Here is a 10,800-nt window from a genome sequence, read left to right on the forward strand (position 1 = left end):
GGGGACTGGAATGCAAAAGTAGGAAGTCAAGAAACATCTGGAGTAACAGGCAGATTTGGCTTGGAGTACAGAATGAAGCCAGGGCAAAGGATAATAGCATTTTGCCAAGAGACGCTGGTCATAGCAATACCTCTTCCAACAACACAAGAGAAGACTCTACACATGGATATCATCAGATGGCTAACAGCAAAATCAGATTGATTATTTTTTGTAGCCAAAGATAGAGAAGATTTGTACAGTCAAAAAAACAGGACCAGGAGCTGACTGTGGCTCAAATCATGAACTCCTTGTTGCCAAATTCAGACTTAAATTGAAGAAAGTAGGGAAAACCACTAGACCATTCAGGTATGACCTAAGCCAAATCCCTTATGATTATACAGTGGAAGTGAGAAATAGATTTAAGGGACTAGATCTGATAGACAGAATGCCTGATGAAACTATGGACGGAGTTTGTGACATTGTACAGGAGACAGGGATCAAAACCATCCCCAAGAAAAAAGGAATGCTAAAAAGCAAAATGGCTGTATGAGGAGGCCTTACAAAGAGCTGTAACAAGAAGAGAAGGAAAAGAAAAGGAGAAAAGGAAAGATAAAACCATTTGAATGTGCAGTTCCAGAGAACAGCAAGGAAAGATAAGAAAGCCTTCCTCAGCGATCAATGCAAAGAAACAGAGGAAAACAATAGAATGGGAAAGACTAGAGATCTCTTCAAGGAAATTAGAGGTACCAAGGGAACATTTCATGCAAAGATGGGCACAATAAAGGACAGAAATGGTATGGACCTAACAGAAGCAGAAATATTAAGAAGAGGTGGCAAGAATACACAGAATTGACAAAAAAGATCTTCACACACCCAGATAATCACGATGGTGGTGATCACAGATAACGAGAGAGCATTTGCGCTAGAGCCAGAGAACTGGAATTGTTGAGGCAAGTGTACCTTAGGGAAGCCATCACTATGAAAAAGCTAGTGGAGGTGATGGAATTCTAGTTGAGCTATTTTAAATTCCTAAAAGACGATGCTGTGACAGTGCCACACTCAATATGCCAGCAAATTTGGAAAACTCAGCCAGTGGCCACAGGACTGGAAAAGGTCCAGTTTTTCATTCCAATCCCTAGAGAAAGGCAATGCCAAAGAATGCTCAAACTACAGCACAATTGCACTCATCCACATTCTAGTAAGTAATGCCAAAATTCCCCAAGCCAGGCTCAGCAATACATGAACTATGAAACTTCCAGATGTTCAAGCCTGGTTTTAGAAAAGGTAGAGGAACCAGAGATCAAATTTCAAACATCCTCTGGATCATCGAAAAAGTGAGAGAGTTCCATAAAAAAATATATTCTGCTTTATTGACTATGCCAAAGCCTTTGACTGTGTGGACACAATAGACTGTGGAAAATTCCTGAAAGAGATGGAAATACCAGACCACCTGACTTGCCTTTTGAGAAACCTGTAATGCAGGTCAGGATGCAACAGTTAGAACCGGACATGGAACAACAGACTTGTTCCAAATAGGAAAAGGAGTATGTCAGGGCTGTATATTGTGACCCTGCTTATTTAACTTATATGCAGAGTACATCATGAGAAACGCTGGGCTGAATGAAGCACAAGCTGGAATCAAAATTGCCGGAGAAATATCAATAAGCTCAGATATGCAGATGACACCACCCTTATGGCAGAAAGTGAAGAAGAAGTAAAGAGCCTCTTGATGAAAGTGAAAGAGGAGAGTGAAAAAGCTGACTTAAAGCTCAACATTCAGAAACTAAGATCATGGCATCCAGTCCAATCACTTCATTGCAAATAGATGGGAAAACAGTGAAAACAGTGGCTGACTTTATTTTTGGGGGCTCCAAAATCCCTGCAGATGATGATTGAAGCCATGAAATTAAAAGATGCTTACTCCTTGGAAAGAAAGTTATGACCAACATAGACAACATATTAAAAAGCAGAGACATTACTTTGTCAACAAAGGTCTGTCTAGTCAAGGCTATGGCTTTTCCAGTAGTCATGTATGGATGTGACAGTTGGACTATAACAAAAGCTGAGCACCAAAGAATTGATGCTTTAGAACTGTGGTGTTTGAGAAGGCTCTGGAGAGTCACTTGGACAGCAAGGAGATCCAATGAGTCCATCCTAAAGGAAATCATTCCTGGGTGTTCATTGGAAGGACTGATGTTGAAGCTGAAGCTCCAATACTTTGGCCACCTGATATGAAGAGCTGACTCATTTGAAAAGACCCTGATGCTGGGAAAGATTGAGGGCAGGAGGAGAAGTGGACGAAAGAGGATCAGATGGTTGGATGGTATCACAACTCAATGGACATGAGTTTTGAGTAAACTCCAGGAGTTGGTGATGGACAGGGAGGCCTGGCATGCTGGGCTCATGGGGTCACAACGAGTCGGACACAACTGAGCAACTGAAGTGAACTGAACTGAAGTAGAATTTAAAACATTTTTTCTTTTCTTTCTCATGATCCCTCCAAAAATTGGAAACTCTTAGTTTCTCAGAAGCTGTATTAGATAAATAAGGAAGGCTACTTCCTAACAGGGGCAATTCTTCCACCTGTGATTCAATGACACATGTTCTCTGAATTCAGTTTCTTATCTGTAAAATGGGTACTGAAGTAACATATTGAACTTCACTGGTTGTCCAGTAGTTAAGATCTACCTTTGAAGGGGACCTGGGTTGGATTCCTGGTCAGGGAACTAAGTTCCCACATGCCAGTTGAGGAACTAAACCTATGTGCCACAACTACTGAGCCTGCCCACTCCATATAAGAGAGTCCATGCACCCCAATGAAAGAGCTCCCTTAACACAACATAGATCCCAAGTGCCAAAATAAGACCCAGCAAAGCCAAAATAAAAAATGGAATATCTATTTCATGGAGTTATTGTTTACGTGAAAGTGCTTGTTGCAATTTCTGGAAAAGAGGAAATGTTCAATAAGTGGTAGCTATTATGGCAAGATATTTTATCAGAATATTATGGATGGCTCCAAGGTCACCATCCTCAACCTCCTGGGCAAGGACAAAGCAGGAGGGACACAGGATATGACAGAACCCCTCCAAGTATGGGTGATGCCTTACCTCCTGCTAGAAGCCAGGTGAGTTACCAGCTTTGTAGAGGAGATCCCTTGCCATCAGCTTGTGTTATGAGTTAAAGAGAAAAACCCTGACTCACCTGGGGTCTGGAAAATTCAGAAAGGGAAGCAGCAGGTTTAAGGAGTCTGTGAGCCAGGATGACAGAATGCCACAGAGGGAGATGTAGCTTGTGGCGTCAGCTGGGGAGCAGATGAGAATCAGTTATGTCTTCCTTCAAACTCCCACAGTAGAGTTAATTTTAAAAACCAAATACATTTGCCCAGGAAAGCAGAAACCAGACTGCTAACATTTAAGAAACAACACTAGGAAGATAAATAAGAACTCTTCCTAAATCTAGATCATCTGCTTTATAATCAGTTTAGATCTATAGTCCCTATTCTTCATCCTCCATGTTACAAGTGGTGCAGGAGAAGGACATATCTCTTCCTGGAAGATGTGGAAGTACCTGGGGCCAGCTTCCAAGTGAGGGTCCTTCGCTTCCTGAAGGAAGAACTGAGGAGCAAGCTGAAGCAGAATGAAATTAGACTTATTCAGGGAGAGACACTCTCCATAGGCAGAATGTGGACCTTCTCAGAAGGCGAGAGGACCCAGGGTATGGAGTTTTTAGTTGTAATGGGCTCGGTAATTTCATTCAACAACAACTGGGAGAAATATATTTGCTATTCCAGGGAAGGGACAGGGATTTTCAAGAACTGAAGCACTGCACACTTTTGAAATGGATCAGGACCCTATGGTCCTTGCCACCCATGTCCTCTGCCTGCCTTTTGTCTGTGGAAAAACTTTAGCCAAAGAATAAGTTTAATCAGAGAAGTGAGAATATGCAGAAACAAAGGAAAACAGTCAAAGGAGACCAATAATAATAATGTAGTTATCCAGCATAGTTAAGGACCTTTTAATTCCTTCTCAAGGGCTATAGATAATATTCTGAGCCATATCCTGTGAGTTGTCTTATAGGTATTGAAACCCTAACCAGGTAAAAGAACTATATAATGACCCGACTGTAGCCGTGACATCAGCTGCCACAATTCTGAGAACTGACCTCGAGAAATGGGAACAAACCAACCCTGGAACTGAAGATTAATTGTACCTAAAACAATCAAGATGACACTGGTCAGACCACCAATGACCAATTTCAAGATGACTGTCAGCGCTGACTGTACTGTTTCTACATGTAGCCCTCTCTGTCTATAAAAGTTCTTGTCCACTGATTGTCAAAGGAGGGGGAGTCAGCCTTTGGACAGGCACCAACCTTCCCCCAACACACACACCTGCATCCAAAATAAACCAAATGTTCCTTTCCACCAACCTGGCCTCTTTATTGGCTTTTGAACGGTGATCAGACAAACCCCCCCTTCACTTTTTGGCCTTCTGTGGTCAGCCTTGGAACTATCACAGCACCTGTCATGGTGAGAGGGGAGTGGATTTCAGTGTTACAATGAAGGTGTAATGAGTGAGAAGTCAGAGGCAAGACCACCATACTCAAAACCGTCTTGATTTTAGCTGGTTCAAACCAGTTTTTGTGGGATCCTGTTTTTCTCAATATCTGTGCCCACCTACTTCCCTCCTGCCTCACAAGCATAGACACACTGTTTCCATAGTGACGAGGCCATCTTAGCCTGTCACCTGAGAGCCCAGACCTGGTTCTCTGTACACCCTGATGCCTAGGTCCTTTCCTTTCCTATTTAAATAATACCCATTTGTCTTCCTCAAATGAAGGGTGCCAGGGGCTCCCATTTACTTCTGGCAACATCAAGCCCCAGCCAAGAGGGAGCTACCTTATGGGTTAAAAAACAACAACAACAACAAAATAAAACTGATTATATCAATACCTTCCCTTTCGGACCTTCAGGAATAGAAGAGAAATTGGTCTCTTTTTCTTCATTAGGACTATCTCCATAGGTAACAAAGGAAAGAGTCATTAAAGGTAAGTCGGGGCCCTTAATATTCCATGAGGCTGGGCTGTGATGAAACAGTCACCAACAAAGCCCATCAACAATTCCCTGGGAGTAGAAGTAGAATCTTGGTAATAAAATAAACTCTAACTTTTTGTCACGCCTTTTGTGCTGAGTCGAGTTTCACTTGCTCACAGGGTGCTTCATGAAGAGGCCTCACAGCCGGCCCATCAGACAAGACTCCCTGGTGTGAAACGGCTGCGTTGACACCTCAGCTCAGAGGGCCGAGTGCAGGATCATTGCCCCCAGCACTGTGATTCAAGATGGCATTGAGGTGTCGAATGCAGAGATGCTGAGCCCTGCACTATAATCTGGAGCCACTGGTAGCACAGCTGATACGGTCCTAAGAGAACACCCCTGACCCCCAGTTGACAGGAATCACATTCAGCAGCCCCCTGGAGGGTTTTCAGAGGAAACAGTGTCCTCTAGAGCACATTCTGCTGGCACGAGCCACACCCGGCAGAGGGACTTCCCAGGTGGCTCAGCAGTAAATATCCCACCTGCCAATGCAGGACACTCGTGCTGATCCCTGGGTCAGTAAGACCTCCTGGAGCAGGACATGGCAACCCACTCCAATATTCCTGCCTGGGAAATCCCATTGACAGAGGATCCTGGCAAGCTGTAGTCCATGGGGCCAAAGAGTCGGACATGACTGACTGAGCATGCGCGCGCACACACGCACACACACACACACACACACACACACACCCCTCTAGCAGAAGGAGCCCCACCTCCTGTCAGGGGAGTCTGACTTGGGAGAATCGGTAACAAAATAGGTGGCTCAGAGGGTAAATTTGATCCCTAGGTTGGGAAGATTCCCTGGAGATGGGAATGGCTACCACTCCAGTATTCTTGCCTGGAAAATTCCATGGAATTCTCGTGGGCTAGAGTTCATGAAGTCGCAAAGAGTCAGACACAACTGAACGGCTTACACTTTTTCACACTTTCTAGCAAGAAAGCGGCTGCCATTTGAGAAGAAATGAGATCTGCTTCCAATAGTGGTTGCCGCTTGGCTTCAGGGTAGAATCACCTGTGAGGTTTTAAAAAGTGCTGATCTCTGCCTCCCCTCCGCTGATATTCTGATTTAACTGAGATGAGGCTTCAGCAATGGGATTTACAGAGCTCCCCTTGTGATTCAAATGTGTAGCCAAGTTTATAAACCACTGGCCTTGGCCATACTGAGGATATAAAGAACTCTACCTGGATGAGGAAGCAGAGTAAACAGTGATTCTGCAGGAGCAGGAGTGTATGTTTCTGTGTACAGGGTAGTTGGGGTGGGGGTCTGTGACCTCTTTTGCCCACTCTGAGGCCTTCCTGGCCCCTCATTGCACAGCCTTTCCACGCTTCTCACCTGAATGCCTGGATTCTCCTGCGCCCTGGTGGCGATTTTCAGTATGATACAGTTGTCTCAGGAGATTTCATACAAGCCCCATCTTAGTTCATCACAACCTATGAGCAGGATTCCCAAGGTGTGGCTTGCTGGGAGGGAAATCCTGAGAACTATACAGGATGAGCAGCTCAGCAGTAACTTCAGGAGTTGCTCCTGCGCAGGGAAGTTCAGGGAGCTCCAGGCGACTGGCCAAGCACGGGTGTGGCTTCCTGTGCCTGGGATCTGAAGTGTGTGTGTGTGTGTGTGTGTGCTCAGTCATGACGACTCTTTGGGACCCCATGGACAGAGGATGGGATTTCCCAGGAAAGAATACTGGAGTGGGTTGCCATTTCCTCCTCCAGGGGATCTTCCCGACCCAGGGATTGAACCTGATTCTCTTGGGTCTCCTGCACTGGCAGGTGGATTCCTTACCACTAGTGCCCCCTAGGGGCTCGAGGGACCTGATCTTAACGTCAGTGACAGGTAATTCCCAGGCTCAGTGATAAAGAATCTGCCTGCCAATGCAGGAGACACAGGAGCCACAAGATCGATACCTGGGTTGGGAAGAAGCCCTGGGGGAGGAAACGGCAACCCTCTCCAGTATTGTAATCTTGCCTGGAAAATCTCATGAACAGAGGAGCCTGATGGGCTACAGTCATAGGGGCACAAAGAGTTGGACATGATTGAACACAGGCAGTGATAAGTGCCTATAATATTGAGCATCAAGAAGTGCAGATGTGTAATGTAATAAGCGTCCCAATAAACAGCCGCTGCCCCTTGTTTTGCTCCATGTGACAAGCATGTGCTTTTACTTAACTATCATATCATGTTTAATTTTTTTTTGGTATATGGAAATTTATTATATCATTCTCTCATCATCAAAATTTATGATCTTGGTCTTTCCTTCTTGCCTTTGTAGAAGACCAAAAAAGACACTGGCTACTTTGACATCCTTAAAGTGGACTCCAGGAATGTCACCAACAGCATGACCTTTGGAACCCAATCCAGCAACCAGAACTTCATCATTTTCCTCAATAAAATTCAAGCAACCATCACTGGGTACAAAAGGCTGTGATTTTTTGCCATTCTTGGTGAACTGAACCCTGACACATTTCCTGATGGCAGAATTTGGCTGTTTGGCTTCAACCCCTATTTTTTCGAGCACAATTCTCTTGGCATGAGAAGTGCATCCAAAAGGGTTGGCCTTGAGGGCTGTGCCCAAATGGGCTTTCTTATGCTGTTTCCATGCCGCTTCTGGCTCATCGGTGGCTACAGAGCTTCCTAGCAAAAACCACAACACTTGCTCATCCTACCAGCATTGTGGGCCTGAACGAAAGACCATCATGTTTAGTTTTAACACAGGCTCAGAGGGTACTAGGATGTTAGGACCCCCATCTTACAGAGATTAAGGACCTTGCTAGAGGTCATAAGACTCCTAACTGACAGATGCGGCCTCTGAGCCCCGGTGGAACCGCAGTCTGTCCCCACTCCACCTGTGTCCCGCGGGACCAGGAGGTCTCCCTGCCCAAAGACTTGCTCAGTGGCTTTAGCCTGACTCCCTGGGTACCGGGTCTGTGTGGTCCTTCCAGGCGCCTGCAGCCCCTTTGCTCCTATTGCCCCGACTCAGGTCCTTCCTTCTGCAGGGCAGCCCTGGAGAGCACCACGATCGGTAGGAGGACACCCTTGCCCCATTCTAGCAGCTTCTCCCTGCAGCCAACTCCCGGGGGTGGGGTCAGGCCAGGTTGTGAGGAGAATCAGAAGAGAAGCAGGAAGGTGTGAGCTTGTGGTCAGCACCTTCCTCTGACCTGGGACCTCCCTCTCTTCTGACACTTCCCCCACTCAGGGCAGCTCCACTCCATGCCTCACCCCTCTTCATTACAAGTGCTCCTGTAGCTCTGCTGTGGATCAGAGTCACCAGGGAAGGGGTCAGAATGCAGAGTCCTAGGCTCCAGCCCCAAAGGTCTGATCCAACATCCCAGTGGATTGGGTTGCATGGGGTCCTCTGAGAACATTCTGAGAAGCATTTAACAGACCTGCCACTCACATCTGTGGGCCCTGGGTCAAGAGTATAATGAAGCCCAGCCTATATGTTTAAATATTTAAAAGTTATAAATCAAGCTAACACACTGTAAAGTACACACTCATAACCACCTAGCAGGCTGGGATTCCTGGACCCCGGAGTTTGGAGCCAGAAGGCAGGACAGCAGAGGGAGGGGCCGACCCAGCCCCCAGCCCTACCCTGTTCTTCCCACCTCTGGCTCTGACCCTTTCTGTGCCCTGAGGAATCTGCTGCTCAAGCAAGAGCACCTCTAGCCTTCAAGTCCAAGCTCAGGCCACCCTCTTCTGCCCCATAAACAGCTGAATCTTGACCACCTGTCGGGCTGGAAGATGGGCCCCAGGAGGGAGGACTGCACTGGTGCTGGGAACAGGGTCCAGGTACTCACAGCACCGCCTGGAGTGGGCAGGACTCCAGGTGGCCACACCCCTTGGCCCTCTCTGGCTGTCTGCACCTGGGGGAGGGTGCAAAGGCAGGATGACCTGAGCAGGGCCTCTAAACCAGCGCTTCTCAACCGGTACTGTGAGCAGGACTCACCTGGGTTCTAGAGATTCTGAGTCAGTAGGTCTGGGATAGAGACAAGATTTTGTGTTCTTACAGCCTCACAGGCCAGCCAATGCTGCTGGTCCACAGGATGCACTTAGAACAGCAGAGCCACAGGGCAGGGTGGGCAGAGTTTTCCTGTAAAGACCAGGAAATCCGTTTCCAGGATTTGTGGGCCTTATAGTTTCTGCTCAGAAAAATATCTACTTCTGCTTCGTTGACTACGCTAAAGCCTTTGACTGTGTAGATCACAACAAACTGGAAAACTTAAAGAGATGGGAGTACCAGAACACCTTACCTGTCTCCTGAGAAACCTGTATGCAGGTCAAGAAGCAACAGTTTGAACTGGGCATGGAATAACTGCCTGGACCAAAATTGGTAAAGGAGTATGACAAGGCTGTATATTGTCACCCTGCTTATTAAACCTACATGAAAAAGAATGCATGTATATGTATAACTGAATCACTGCTGTACAGCAGAAATTAACACAACAGTGTAAGTCAAACATTCTTATATACATTTTTAAAGAAACAAGAAAAAAAAGCCAAAGGTGTCAGTAGGTTCACTATTAATATTTACTCTAGCTACTTGCTTAGCCTGGTGTTTGTCTGATTTTTCTACTTTAAAAATATGATTCTTCCCTAAAGAATTAATCTGAGAAGATATTTTGAGTCCATGAAAATGCTATGTCTCTTCCAACCCCCAAACATTCAACATATGTTTAGTCAATGATGAATTTTGTCTGAATTATTTATGACAATGGCTCCCATGTGGTATTTTCTGTCAATCTGTCTACATTTGTGAGTTGACTTTCTACCATAAAAAAAAAATCTTTCCTTTACTCCTATTTTATGTCTTATTGGAATAAGTATAAACTCATGTATTTGAAACATGTATAATATCATATATGAAAAAAGTCGCCAGTCCAGGTTCAATGCACGATACTGGATGCTTGGGGCTGGTGCACTGTGAGGACCCACAGGGATGGTACAGGGAGGGAGGCAGGAGGAGGGTTCAGGATGGGGAACACGTGTATACTTGTGGCGGATTCATGTTGATATATGGCCAAACCAATACAATATTGTAAAGTTAAAAAATAAAATAAAATAAAAAAATTTTTATTGTTGCAAAATGTAGGGTTTAAAAATCCTCAATCTACTGTTTATTGTTATTTACTTACAAAAGTTCTAATGTGATATAAACTCCATCTCAGAGACTCATTTTTTTGTCTAGGTAGTCTGCAAAATGTAATTTAAAAAATGTTTTTCATATAGTGTCCTCCAGAATTAAATGTGATTAACTATTGAATCAAACACTGGTTTGGAATACACAAATCCTCCACCTATCAGGTGGATAATTGTGAACATTGTTGCTGAGTGAAAGAGTGAAGTTAGTCAGAACCCTCCAGTGTAAGCTCCATGTAGAACATTCTTAGTGTGTCTAAGTCTTAACCTTGTTCTTCTTAAAAATATCACACAATCCCAATTTGATTATGGCAGGTCACATGGTTCTGGTGTATAGACGAAGGTCTCATAGGGCTGGGCGTGTTATTCCTTCTAGTAATATTATTTTTTAGGTCTAAATTCAAATAAATATGTATTTCTCCCAGTTTTCAACACACACTGCTGGTTTAGTCTTTGAAAACAAAAATTTCCTTAGAACATTAGGCTTAAAAAACAAAAACTCAGTTAATCCATATTCTGTTTTAAAATTAAAATTAATAATGTATACATGAAACCTTGATTTAAAAATACCTGTTGTGTTTCTAGGTACCCTCTT

Source organism: Bos indicus x Bos taurus, unplaced genomic scaffold (genome assembly GCF_003369695.1).
Source record: "Bos indicus x Bos taurus breed Angus x Brahman F1 hybrid unplaced genomic scaffold, Bos_hybrid_MaternalHap_v2.0 tig00003202_arrow_arrow_obj, whole genome shotgun sequence".
NCBI lineage: Eukaryota > Metazoa > Chordata > Mammalia > Artiodactyla > Bovidae > Bos > Bos indicus x Bos taurus.